The following is a 13,343-nucleotide window of genomic DNA, read 5'->3' as shown; positions in this document are numbered from 1 at the left end:
GGTGGTCTCCACAGAGGAGGAGGAGCCCGCTACTGAGCCGCACATGGGGCCTGGTGGGGGTAGTACCACTGGTGCAAGTGGTGCAGTCCAGGGCCAGGGTCAGGAGGCAGCATAGGTCACCGCGGAGGGGCCTGTGCATGTCGCTGTCCTTGACCCTGTGACTGCACCATCATGCACCAGCAGGGAGGCCCCGTCCCAGGCCCGTCCGCAGGTAGGGGAGAGTGCCATATCACCTGCCTCTCCACTACCTGCGGGCGAGGGGTCCCGCAACCGTATGTGATCCGTCCTGGTGGGTGTCGCATTGCGCACGCATGTCATTCGTGATGATGTGCGTTCTTCCTGGGCGGAGAACGAACGCCATCACGAAGAGCAGTGTCGTGACGTGGCACTGCTGGGAGGGGCCCTGGTCGGTGGGTTCCTACATGTGACGCGCACTCTGGCGGACCTCTCCTCCTCTGTGGAGGCTATGCGCCGGTCGTTCTCCACATCGTCTTCCGGCCCAGATTCCACCAAGGCCCCTGTGGACCTGGTCTGACCAACACAGCCAGCTTGGTGGAGATCCCATCCCTGCCACAGTCGGGAGTTGGCGGTCCAGCAGGGGTGGACACCACAACTGGAGACCAGCAGATGGAGGATGTGCAGGCACCATCGGACAGGGCACATGGACAGCAGCAGCAGCAGCAGCAGGAGCAGGCTGTAGGTGGGAGCAATGGTGGCTCGGGGCCATCAACATCAGAGGGGCAGGCATCGGCCGGAGGGCAGGAGGACCCTGGACGGGAAGTGTCTTCCGTGTGGCAGCGGTTGGGCCATGCGATAGATGTGGTGCGGCAGCGGGCGGAAGAGGCACGGCTCACGATGGTCAGGGCGGAGAACTCCATGCGTAGGGCCCTGAGGCGGGCCAAGTGCCTCGAGGCCATCTGGAACTCCAGGTCCCTGCGAACCCTCGGGGCCATGGTAGAGGACCGACTTCGGGACATCGAGCATGAAGTCGATGATGCCCTGGCCCGGAACATCAACATGTGAGCCCGCTTGCCCGCTGCCCTTGTAAATAGTTAGTTAGTTAGTATTAGGTTTCCTTTGGTTTTTTCTTTATTTTGGACCGCTTGGACAATGGACCACATTTTTGTATATAGTTTTTTTTATTAGGTAGTAGTTTTTGGTAGGTTTCATTTCTTAAGTTGGGCTCATGGACCCTGGATTCTTCAATTGTACATAGTTTGACATTGGATTCATCTTTTTTGGTATTTTTTTTTGTGTTCACCATGGAGCAATGGTTTTTAGGGTGCAAGGGGACATGAGTGGGGCCCTGCTGGCAGGTGCCCCACACTGCTGGGGGGTGGGTGTGCAAGGGGACATGAGTGGGGGCCTGCTGGCAGGTGCCCCCCACTGCTGGGGGTGGGGGTGCAGGGGACATGTGTGGGGGCCTGTTGGCAGGTGCCCCTCAGTGCTGGGGGTTGGGGGTGCAAGGGGACATGAGTGGGACATGAGTGGGGGCCTGCTGGCAGGTGCCCTGCACTGCTGGGGGGTAGGGGTGCAAGGGGACATGAGTGGGGGCCTGCTGGCAGGTGCCCTGCACTGCTGGGGGGTGGGGTGCAAGGGGACATGAGTGGGGGCCTGCTGGCAGGTGCCCTGCACTGCTGGGGGGTGGGGGTGCAAGGGGACATGAGTGGGGCCTGCTGACAGGTGCCCCTCAGTGCTGGGGGGTGGGGGTGCAAGGGGACATGAGTGGGACATGAGTGGGGGCCTGCTGGCAGGTGCCCTGTACTGCTTGGGGGGTGGGGGTGCAAGGGGACATGAGTGGGGGCCTGCTGGCAGGTGCCCTGCACTGTTTGGGGGTGGGGGTGCTGGGGGACATGAGTGGGGGCCTGCTGGCAGATGCCCTGCACTGCTGTGGGGTGGGGGTGCAAGGGGGTAATGCGTTGGTGATCACTAGTGCAAGGTGGCATGTGGCTTGGCTAGGGGGGCATGCCCATGGTGGATGGGCTGCCTGCGGGACATGACCAGGGGTGCAGGGTAGTCCCCTGTGGTGTGGTCTGCCTGCAGGGACCGTGGAGGGTGTAGAGGAACACCTGGGAGGACCCACACTGCCAATTCACGTGTAGGACTCCCCTGCACCCCCGAAATACACGTAGCCCACTCGCACAGGGCCTATCGCGTGTGAAACTTGCCCGCACCCCAGTAATACACGTACCCTGCTGAAATCGCTTGTGGAACTCCCCGCGCACCCCAGTAATACACGTACCCTGCTGAAATCGCGTGTAAAACTTCCCCGCACCCCAGAAATACACGTACCCTGCTGAAATCGCGTGTGGAACTTCCCGCGCACCCCTGTAATACACATACCCTGCTGAAATCGCATGTAAAACTTCCCCGCACCCCAGAAATACACGTACCCTGCTGAAATCGCATGTGGAACTTCCCGCGCACCCCTGTAATACACGTACCCTGCTGAAATTGCGTGTTAAACTTCCCCGAACCCCAGAAATACACGTACCCTGCTGAAATCTCGTGTGGAACTTCCCGCGCACCACTGTAATACACGTACCCTGCTGGAATCGTGTGTAGAACTTCCCTGCACCCCAGAAATACACGTACCCTGCTGAAATCGCGTGTGGAACTTCCCGCGCATCCCTGTAATACACGTACCCTGCTGTAATCGCGTGATAAACTTCCCCGTACCCCAGAAATACACGTACCCTGCTGAAATCGCGTGTGGAACTTCCCGCCACCCCTGTAATACACGTACCCTGCTGGAATCGCGTGTAGAACTTCCCCGCACCCCAGAAATACACGTACCCTGCTGAAATCGCATGTGGAACTTCCCGCGCACCCCTGTAATACACGTACCCTGCCTTAATCGCGTGTTAAACTTTCCCGCACCCCAGAAATACACGTACCCTGCTGAAATCACGTGTGGAACTTCCCGCGCACCCCAGTAATACACGTTCCCCGCTTGGCGTTTGCTGTTTGCCAGCCCTGTATACTGGTCCAGGGTTAGCGCAGCCTTTTGCGCTGAATTGGGAATTTTGATGGCTTTTCCTTGCGCGAGGGCGTTCTTGGGGGCGTAACTGGCGCTGCTGCAGGGTCGCTGAGCCACTCTGCGTCACGGCTGGTTTTGGAGGCTAAAATCCATGAATACGCTGTGCGCGGATAACGATTTTAGCGCACGCGGCTGGCGCAGACATTCGCACGCGCACACTGTGCGCCAGCCGCGTGCGCCACTTTTGTGCAAAATTCTATGAATTACCCTGCAAATATTAAGTCAGTCTTGGTTTCATTTACCCGCCTTAAGGCTGGCTGTAAAAGTATCCAGTGTTTCAAAGGTTACCATCTCAAATAAGAGCTCATATACTCGGCAGCATTTCTCCAAATTAAAAACCTTAACCTACGCACAGCTAACTTTGGTGTGCGCACTCATTTTATCTCAAAAATATTACGCTCCTGCTTGCATAATCCTGCTGCCTTAACAATTCATAAATCATTTTCCTGGCTGCGTGCAACGTAGTAGTTTTAGAAAAGGCAAAATATCTCTGGTTAAAGCAATTAAGTTGCAAGAGCAAAACATTTTGTTTTTTCAGATTCATCTCAAAAATGCATTTGAAAACCATTTTTCAATGTGTTAGCATTCAAGTGCTGTGTCACACAGCTGTTTGTGGTGCATGATGCACAACCCATTACGGTTACTTTGTCCACAGTCCTTTAAACAAGAAAGGCAAAACATATCAACCAGGTTATTTCCAGCAACTGAATCATTTGAATGTGCAGCATCAAATATTTGATAATTAGCCAAGTCTGCACCGTGCCAGTTCAGCAAAAGTTATTACTCTGTTGGACACTTCTCGCAGGTTGCAGAACAAATGTCCTCACGCGTGACGCATGTTAGCAGCATTGAGTGCGGTGCAGGACAGGTTCAAGGTTCACATATCACCCCGCAGTGACTCGCTTTCTCTGAGAATGCGTCTGCTTGACTGATCAGTGTCACCTGCAAATTGCACACATCTACCCCAATCATGACACGCAACTGTCTTGTTTTTTTGCTTATGCAAAATACAAACAGAAATGTTAGGATGTCATCAAAACTACAATATCAGCGTTATCCACCCTTCCCTTAACACTTCCCCCACCTTCAGAAGTCTCATTAGGTAACTACACACTTTATCATTGCTACCACAATTATTGGACACCCTTCTTTGTGTTACTGGGGGATTATTTACACTCAACCATACGGGGTGTAACTGCCTAATAACAAACTCATTTGTGCAATGCGATCATAGTTGGTCAATGGTACTTCAGACTGATCTGTGATTTTACAAAAGCCATATAATAAGTACCCAGGTCGCACTTCTCAATGGATCAATGCTTTTCTTTGTCACCAGAGCGATCACGAATGCCAGGCGCCAACTCGCTTCCAGTGTTTCATGATCTTGATTTAGGTTGCCCTGCTGGCATCACTCCATTTTTCAAAGTGGCATCACTCCATATTTCATAGGTAAGGCCCTTCAGTCCAATACCGCCTGCAGTTGCACAAGCAGCTTTGTTTATTTTTCTCCATACAGCTCGTGTCTTTCAAGCCTCTGGTTTTCCACTTGTCATTTTCCCAAAGGGTGTCTGCTGATTTCTTGGGCCACCCCTTTGAGCGCGATAGTCTAAGTCAGTTTCTTTATTTGCTTCAACAAATCATTCATTCTTGCACTAAGCCGTGAGGCTTCTGGATCATGGCTAATGTGCAGTGTTCATGTTATACTCAGTTCTGCATGTTGTTTCTTGCAAAACTGCTACCTTTGTCAGTTTTGCTTCCATCTGGAACGCGATAATGTCTTTGTCAGTTACTCCAGCCCTGGCAATGTAGCTTGCATTTTTGCCAGCTGTGTATTTTCACTTCTCAAAGCGCCTAGAGGTTTCTTCTCCAGTGCACAGCGCTTTACCTCAGTTCACATCACATGGAGTACTGGGATGCAGCTTGCACGGCAATGTCTCTTCACTTCACATCACATGGGGCACAGGGATGCAGCTTGCACAGCAATGTCTCTTGACATGGGCAGCTGTGTTTTCTTAGCCCATTCACAGATGCACAGTTTCCCCCAAATGTTCAGATGCATGATGCACCCAGCCTGCCATCTGCATGCAGCATTTATTTTCCTTCCAGTGTTGATACTGGGCAAATTCTTTACTTCTGATCAGCTCTGTTATTGCATGCCAGTGTCAGAAAGCATATGTACATCAGCATGTGTAAGGTAGATTGCGCTCTTTTTCATCTTCTCACTCACAGCAATTATTGCCTTCAGTCCAGTTTCAGCATTCTGTCTTTGCACCCCCTCCTGTCTTTGCTCACACTGACGGTGTCTCTCACAGGGGATGGAATGCAGGAATGTCATTGTTTATCTTTCCTGTGCACATGGCAGCGCCATACACACGCAACAAGCTTGTCTCTTTGCCTATAACTCATAAACTGGGGCGGCTACAATGGAAGGCACTCGTTTCAGACAGTTCACCCAGATTAACTGTTTTCTGCACTGCTTCAGCAACTCAGAAAAGCTCACATATCTGCCAGCTTCTATAAACACCATTTTACTGAACAGGAGCGCAGCATTCTGCTTTCCTGCCTTCCTCCAACAGTTTTTTTTTTCGTGCACCTCGCCCAAAACAGTGCAAGTTATCTTCAAGGCACAAGCTCTGCACAGCAAGACTCTTATTTTCAAAAGAGGCACTTTTTCTTGTCATCAGATTCAACTCCATGTAATTCTGAAAAGCGTCTTTTAGAAGCAGGCTACTGATCAATGTCCCATGTAAAATCACGTTTCTTTCTGGTGACTTTGTAGTTTGGCTTCACAAACTCACTCCAATGCAATGTGCGATCTTTCAAAAGAACCCGCAACCCACTAAATCTTTGTGCTGTTTTATTTCATTGCATTTAAAACATGTCATGTGTAGTGCAGCTCCCTGCACATTTTCTGCAAGAGCAATCCACACTCTATATTGCTTGTGGGCTGTTCATTTGTCAACAACATTTTTCACCATGTATCACAGTCAACAGGTCACTATTTCCAAAACATACATAATTTAATAGCAACAGTACTTTAATCCATGGCATAGCGTGGGAACAGTCACATACTCTAGGGGCAATTTAGGGGCAATTTAGAAAAAATATAAATTGTCTTTTCCCCCAAACCATTGCAAACTGATTCTGCAATTCCAAATCAATACACAAAAATCAAAATCCAAATACCATTCACTCACTTTCTTTTTTAAGTGAGTCTCTCACCCATTGTAAGCATGGCACAGCTAAAATGCAATGTAGCCATTTTAGTGTGTTTCCTTAAACAGAATGCACCACCAGCACATGGAATTTACAGTTGCCAAAAAACAAACCCTTTAGGATTTCAACACAGATGTTATTCTTTCTCCTAAACTCCGCTCATTCCCACGTTATCTTCAGGAATGTCAACACTTCAAAAGCATACATTTAAAAAGCGAACCTTCGCCTCCTTACATTACAGCCCCCCACTCGCTAGCACACTGGGGCTGGATCTCAATGTTTAAATCACTATTCACAATTTGCATGTCAAATCCTCGCAACTATTTTTCCTTTTTCTCTGCCCTCATGCCAAAATAGAGCAAGCTTTCGTCTCACTTTGCAATCCAAATTACAACTTTAACTGGGGAAACCGCATGAAAAAATTCTTTCCTAATTGAACATAAATCTTTCTTCACCATTCATTGGAGCGCTTTAAACATAGCCATTTCCCACTTGTTTATCGCCCTGTGCTCCCTGGCTCCGTTCCCAAGCAGTAAGTCAGCCACGACTGATTTACTGAAGGGGAAAATCTTAACCACAGAAGCTATCGGCCTCGGCAAGCCAATACAAAAATGTTGTCTATTTGATGTCTCAGAGCTGCAGTGAGACCACCAAGGAAATGCGACAGCCTGCTCCTCACTCTGCACTGTGTTCTCTCACACAATTTGTCATTTCACAGCAAGGCACTGCTCTACACAAATCCCCAAGCTGCCACCAAATGTCTTGAAAAGGGGAAAATCTTCCTCGGGACCAGCCCTTGAGAGCAAAAATTACCCAAATCAGCCCAAAATACAGGTTCTATTGTGCCGAGCAGTGAACTCATGCTAGTGACAAATGACACCTTCAAAATGTTTTCGGTGTGGGCCGCACACCCTTGATTCCCACTAAGGGTTAATCGATTTCTTTTGTGCTCGTTATTCAGTTGATAAAATCCAACTTTAATCGTGGTTCAAAGATGTGTAATTTTTTTAATTTTTCAATTGTTGTGTTTATAAAAGCTCATAAAAAATTGTGCTTAATTGGTTAAACTTCACCAAAGAAGCTAATTATCTCAGTTGAGGCAAAACAGAAAACCCATCCGGCTAATGCATTTCGGATTGTATCCTTCGTCAGAGCCAGGTTAGTGCTACACACATTATAATGCATTATAAGTGGATTGAAAAAGTTTACAATGTTTAAGTTCATAATTAATCCGTACATCATGTGTAACAACCAGATATTCAAATATTAACAACCAAAACAATCATAATAAACAAACCGGGCGCCCACAAGGACAAACAAATATTTGACATAAAAGTGAAATTGGAGAAAGGAGACAAAAAAACAAACAAGTAGGCATACATCATTACAGATAGTAAAAATACAATGTTTACCCAGATAATGATTTTACTCTATGGTTCAAACAGTTAATGGGACTGATCAACTACATACTAAAATTGCAGGTTAAACCCTTTTGGTGACTACGGTGCTTAGAGATCAAGCTAGGTGGCGTGTGCTTACTATGCCAAAGTGTTAATTGTCGTACTATATTGTGTGAGAATACCTGTGGCTAGTTAAACATTTCACTAACCTGTATGCCAGTATGCAACCCACGCGTGCTGTCCGCGTGTGGTGTTTCTCTATGAAGCACTGCCTAGTGTGGAGAGAACAAACGTGTTATCTCCTCCGTGTAATTAGCTGCTATCAGTCTATACGCGATCTGACTTCGCGTCGCATTGTGCAAAGGTAGGGCTTACCTGGAGCGTTGTGAGCAGCGTCTTGCTCAATCAACTCCGAACAGCGTCTGGGACTCGCGGTTCGTGTCGTTGCCCTAGGCAACGTTATGTAAACAAAATGGCCGTACGTGTATTACCAAGTCGGCCATATTGGTAAAGGCAATATTAGAACATGAATGGCATAGAGTGTGAACTATGATTGGTAAATATAAAGAATGTAAATGTTAAGATGTTAATTGTGCATGTAAAAATATTACAGCTTCTGCGTGTTGTAAATTGTGCAGCTAGCACATATATGTTTCTGATATTACAGCTTCTGCGTATTGTAAATTGTGCAGCTAGCACATGTATGTTTCTGATAGTATATTTAGATCCATCGTGTACCTCATGGCTTGAGGTGTCTAATTGGCTATTAATGTAAAGTCATGTAGCGTAAAGATATACTGTCTAATATACATAAACAAAAAGTAATACAAAATGAATACTAAATAATAAATAATAGATGTTACAAGAACTATCTGAAGATAGTTTAGCAGAATGCAACAGTGTTTTCAAATCGGGTAGTGATTTATACTTATTGCATGAGCATGAAACAATTTAGCATGTTCATTATTGGCATTGCACGGTGAGCAAATAGTGACATTATTACAGAAAGCAGTTGAGATCGAATTCCTCATTGAGTCCTCGTGGTGCCAAAGAATCGAGACGATCTATCCAATAGGCTTCTCTTTGTTGCCTTCTTTTTTTCAGATCAGCATATATGCTTGTCATTTCCAGGGTTTCCAGAATTTGGAACTTGACTTGAGAGATGTTATGCTACTTTGCATTAAAGTGTCTTGTTACGGCTGAATTGATGTTCTTATTGCGTATGCATGATTTATGTTCATTCATCCGAATTCTCAGTTTACGTCCTGTTTCCCCTACAAAGAAAACTTTGAGTTTGAGCTTTCTAGTCAATTTATGCAGCTCTACCTTAGTGTTGAATAAATTAGTATTATAAGTCGGTACAAATTTCAGACCTTTCTGCAACACCTCTTCTTCCTGTTTAGTTAGTATTCTGTTTGAAATGTTGACCACTAGGTTGCTCGTGCTTGGAATCTTGTTTGAACTCCGGTGCCCCTTCCTCTTGCCCCTCCTCGTTCGTTTCTTCCTTCTCGGTTGTCTAAAAAAGGCGTTTGTCGTGATGTTGATGCACTGGTACTCGGGGTGGCTCTGTTGTGACCACTGTCTCCTTCCGCTCTTTCCATGTTTAAATTGTAGTAATTGTAACAACATTATTAAAGGAGGACTGGTTCCACATCCATACACGGGAGAAAAGATCATGATAAAAAGCTATGGCACCTGCAACACTGAAAACTGCATTTACTGCATACGTTGCCCATGTGGACTTTACTATGTAGGGGAAACAGGACGTAAACTGAGAATTCGGATGAATGAACATAAATCATGCATACGCAATAAGAACATCAATTCAGCCGTAGCAAGACACTTTAATGCAAAGTAGCATAACATCTCTCAAGTCAAGTTCCAAATTCTGGAAACCCTGGAAATGACAAGCATATATGCTGATCTGAAAAAAAGAAGGCAACAAAGAGAAGCCTATTGGATAGATCGTCTCGATTCTTTGGCACCACGAGGACTCAATGAGGAATTCGATCTCAACTGCTTTCTGTAATAATGTCACTATTTGCTCACCGTGCAATGCCAATAATGAACATGCTAAATTGTTTCATGCTCATGCAATAAGTATAAATCACTACCCGATTTGAAAACACTGTTGCATTCTGCTAAACTATCTTCAGATAGTTCTTGTAACATCTATTATTTATTATTTAGTATTCATTTTGTATTACTTTTTGTTTATGTATATTAGACAGTATATCTTTACGCTACATGACTTTACATTAATAGCCAATTAGACACCTCAAGCCATGAGGTACACGATGGATCTAAATATACTATCAGAAACATACATGTGCTAGCTGCACAATTTACAATACGCAGAAGCTGTAATATCAGAAACATATATGTGCTAGCTGCACAATTTACAACACGCAGAAGCTGTAATATTTTTACATGCACAATTAACATCTTAACATTTACATTCTTTATATTTACCAATCATAGTTCACACTCTATGCCATTCATGTTCTAATATTGCCTTTACCAATATGGCCGACTTGGTAATACACGTACGGCCATTTTGTTTACATAACGTTGCCTAGGGCAACGACACGAACCGCGAGTCCCAGACGCTGTTCGGAGTTGATTGAGCAAGACGCTGCTCACAACGCTCCAGGTAAGCCCTACCTTTGCACAATGCGACGCGAAGTCAGATCGCGTATAGACTGATAGCAGCTAATTACACGGAGGAGATAACACGTTTGTTCTCTCCACACTAGGCAGTGCTTCATAGAGAAACACCACACGCGGACAGCACGCGTGGGTTGCATACTGGCATACAGGTTAGTGAAATGTTTAACTAGCCACAGGTATTCTCACACAATATAGTACGACAATTAACACTTTGGCATAGTAAGCACATGCCACCTAGCTTGATCTCTAAGCACCGTAGTCACCAAAAGGGTTTAACCTGCAATTTTAGTATGTAGTTGATCAGTCCCATTAACTGTTTGAACCATAGAGTAAAATCATTATCTGTGTAAACATTGTATTTTTACTATCTGTAATGATGTATGCCTACTTGTTTGTTTTTTTGTCTCCTTTCTCCAATTTCACTTTTATGTCAAATATTTGTTTGTCCTTGTGGGCGCCCGGTTTGTTTATTATGATTGTTTTGGTTGTTAATTTTTGAATATCTGGTTGTTACACATGATGTACGGATTAATTATGAACTTAAACATTGTAAACTTTTTCAATCCACTTATAATGCATTATAACGTGTGTAGCACTAACCTGGCTCTGACGAAGGATACAATCCGAAATGCATTAGCCGGATGGGTTTTCTGTTTTGCCTCAACTGAGATAATTAGCTTCTTTGGTGAAGTTTAACCAATTAAGCACAATTTTTTATGAGCTTTTATAAACACAACAATTGAAAAATTAAAAAATTTACACATCTTTGAACCACGATTAAAGTTGGATTTTATCAACTGAATAACGAGCACAAAAGAAATCGATTAACCCTTAGTGGGAATCAAGGGTGTGCGGCCCACACCGAAGGCACTTTTGCCTCGGTCTCTTTTTCTCCATGTTCATTTTTTGTGCCCAACACGGTGGCACATGATAGTGGGCTGCACCCCATTAACATATTTATTTACAAAATAACATTCCATTGGAAACGAAATACACTATTAAGAAAGGAAGCAGTGCACTCTCGCCCCTCTCTCTTATCATTATTTTCACTTCCGTGTAATTATTTGGGAGGAAGCACGCGATTATGTCCTATGAAGAAATTGAAAAACTAACGGACACGAGAGCAACAACTCTAGGTTTCTCAACAGAAGAGGCAAACGCAATCCTAGGCCTAATTAAGGAAACCAGCAGCACACTAAAGGATGCAGATCCCAACAGAAGGATAAAACAACTTGAGTATGCCATTCGAAAAACAATTAACCGAAAATTGCACGCAGTGACATTAGGCCGTTATTACAAGGCACAAAGGATCCCAAGAGGTTTACGAATTGGACTTAAACCGACTTTGTGCAAAGAAAGCAAGGAATTTGTACATAAATGGGAGCAGATTCTTAATAAATGCTCTTTGGACTTAATTCTACTTACGATTAAAGAGCTCTCTATGAACATACAGAATCTAGAACAAGAGATACAGATTTTATCTGTTGAAATCACAGATCTTACAAGTAAAGATTCATTGGATGAGATACTAGCAGATATCAACACAAGATTAGAGGGATACAAAACTGATTTGGAAGCAAGAAAAATAAGGAAGTTTAGGCGTGACACGTTTGATTATTTGAGAGACGAAGTCTATACGTGGGCGGACAAATTTCAAAATCAACCTCATAGGCCACACAATCCCAACCGGAACTCAGAAAACAGCAGTTCAGATACAGATTCTAACAGAGACGAACAGACTGCACAACCTCAACAACAAAGAGCGGAAGAAGACAGTGGTCACAACAGAGCCACCCCGAGTACCAGTGCATCAACATCACGACAAACGCCTTTTTTAGACAACCGAGAAGGAAGAAACGAACGAGGAGGGGCAAGAGGAAGGGGCACCGGAGTTCAAACAAGATTCCAAGCACGAGCAACCTAGTGGTCAACATTTCAAACAGAATACTAACTAAACAGGAAGAAGAGGTGTTGCAGAAAGGTCTGAAATTTGTACCGACTTATAATACTAATTTATTCAACACTAAGGTAGAGCTGCATAAATTGACTAGAAAGCTCAAACTCAAAGTTTTCTTTGCGGAAATGGAAAATATTAATTCTTCACCAGAACCACCAGAATTAGTAGAATTCAAACCTAAAAGCACCTTTTCTCCTCCAATTAATGTACCAGCAATCGACATTTTTGAAAAAATGGTTATAACAGATCTTAAAAAGATCAAATATGGAATGACAAAGAACAGAAACCTCAGCAGAGGGGAAATGTCAATTGTTCAGAACCTATACTCTGATGATAAAATAACCATTAGACCAGCAGACAAAGGGGGTGCATTGGTATTATTAAACACCTCAGATTACGAAAATGAATGCAAAAGACAACTGGACAATCATACTGTTTACGCCAAAATAGATCACGACCCGACTATGGGAATATTAAAAGATCTAGATGAACTTCTTACAAAAGCAGAAGAAAGAGAGATGATAACACATAAGACAAAGGCCTTTCTATTGAACTTAAAACCAAACATTCCTCACTTTTACTTGCTGCCCAAAATCCATAAAAGTCTTAACAATCCACCTGGAAGACCGATAGTAGCAGCCACAGGAGGGATTTTACAACCACTAGGAACATACATAGACTATTTTTTGAACCCTTTAATACAGAAGACATCTACGTATGTGAAAGATAGTACACATTTTCTAAACATCATAGAAGGAGTCCAACTTACAGAGAACGACATACTTTTCACCATAGATGTGGTTAACCTCTACACAAGCATTCCACACGACTTGGGACAGGAAGCCGTAGAGTGGCTCCTGTTACAGGAAAACGATATAGGAGCAGTGAAAGAATTTATCTTATCACTACTCTCTTTTATTGCAATGAATTCATATTTTGAACATAAGAACGAATTTTACATCCAAACTTCCGGAACAGCGATGGGAGCTACAATGGCACCAGCTTACGCAAATGCGTTTATGTACCAATTCGAAATGACCCATATCTTGCAAAAACCTGA

This window comes from Ambystoma mexicanum, chromosome 6p (assembly GCF_040938575.1).
Source record: "Ambystoma mexicanum isolate Mex_15411 chromosome 6p, UKY_AmexF1_1, whole genome shotgun sequence".
NCBI classification, from domain to species: domain Eukaryota; kingdom Metazoa; phylum Chordata; class Amphibia; order Caudata; family Ambystomatidae; genus Ambystoma; species Ambystoma mexicanum.
Note: the sequence above shows the minus strand (reverse complement) of the source record.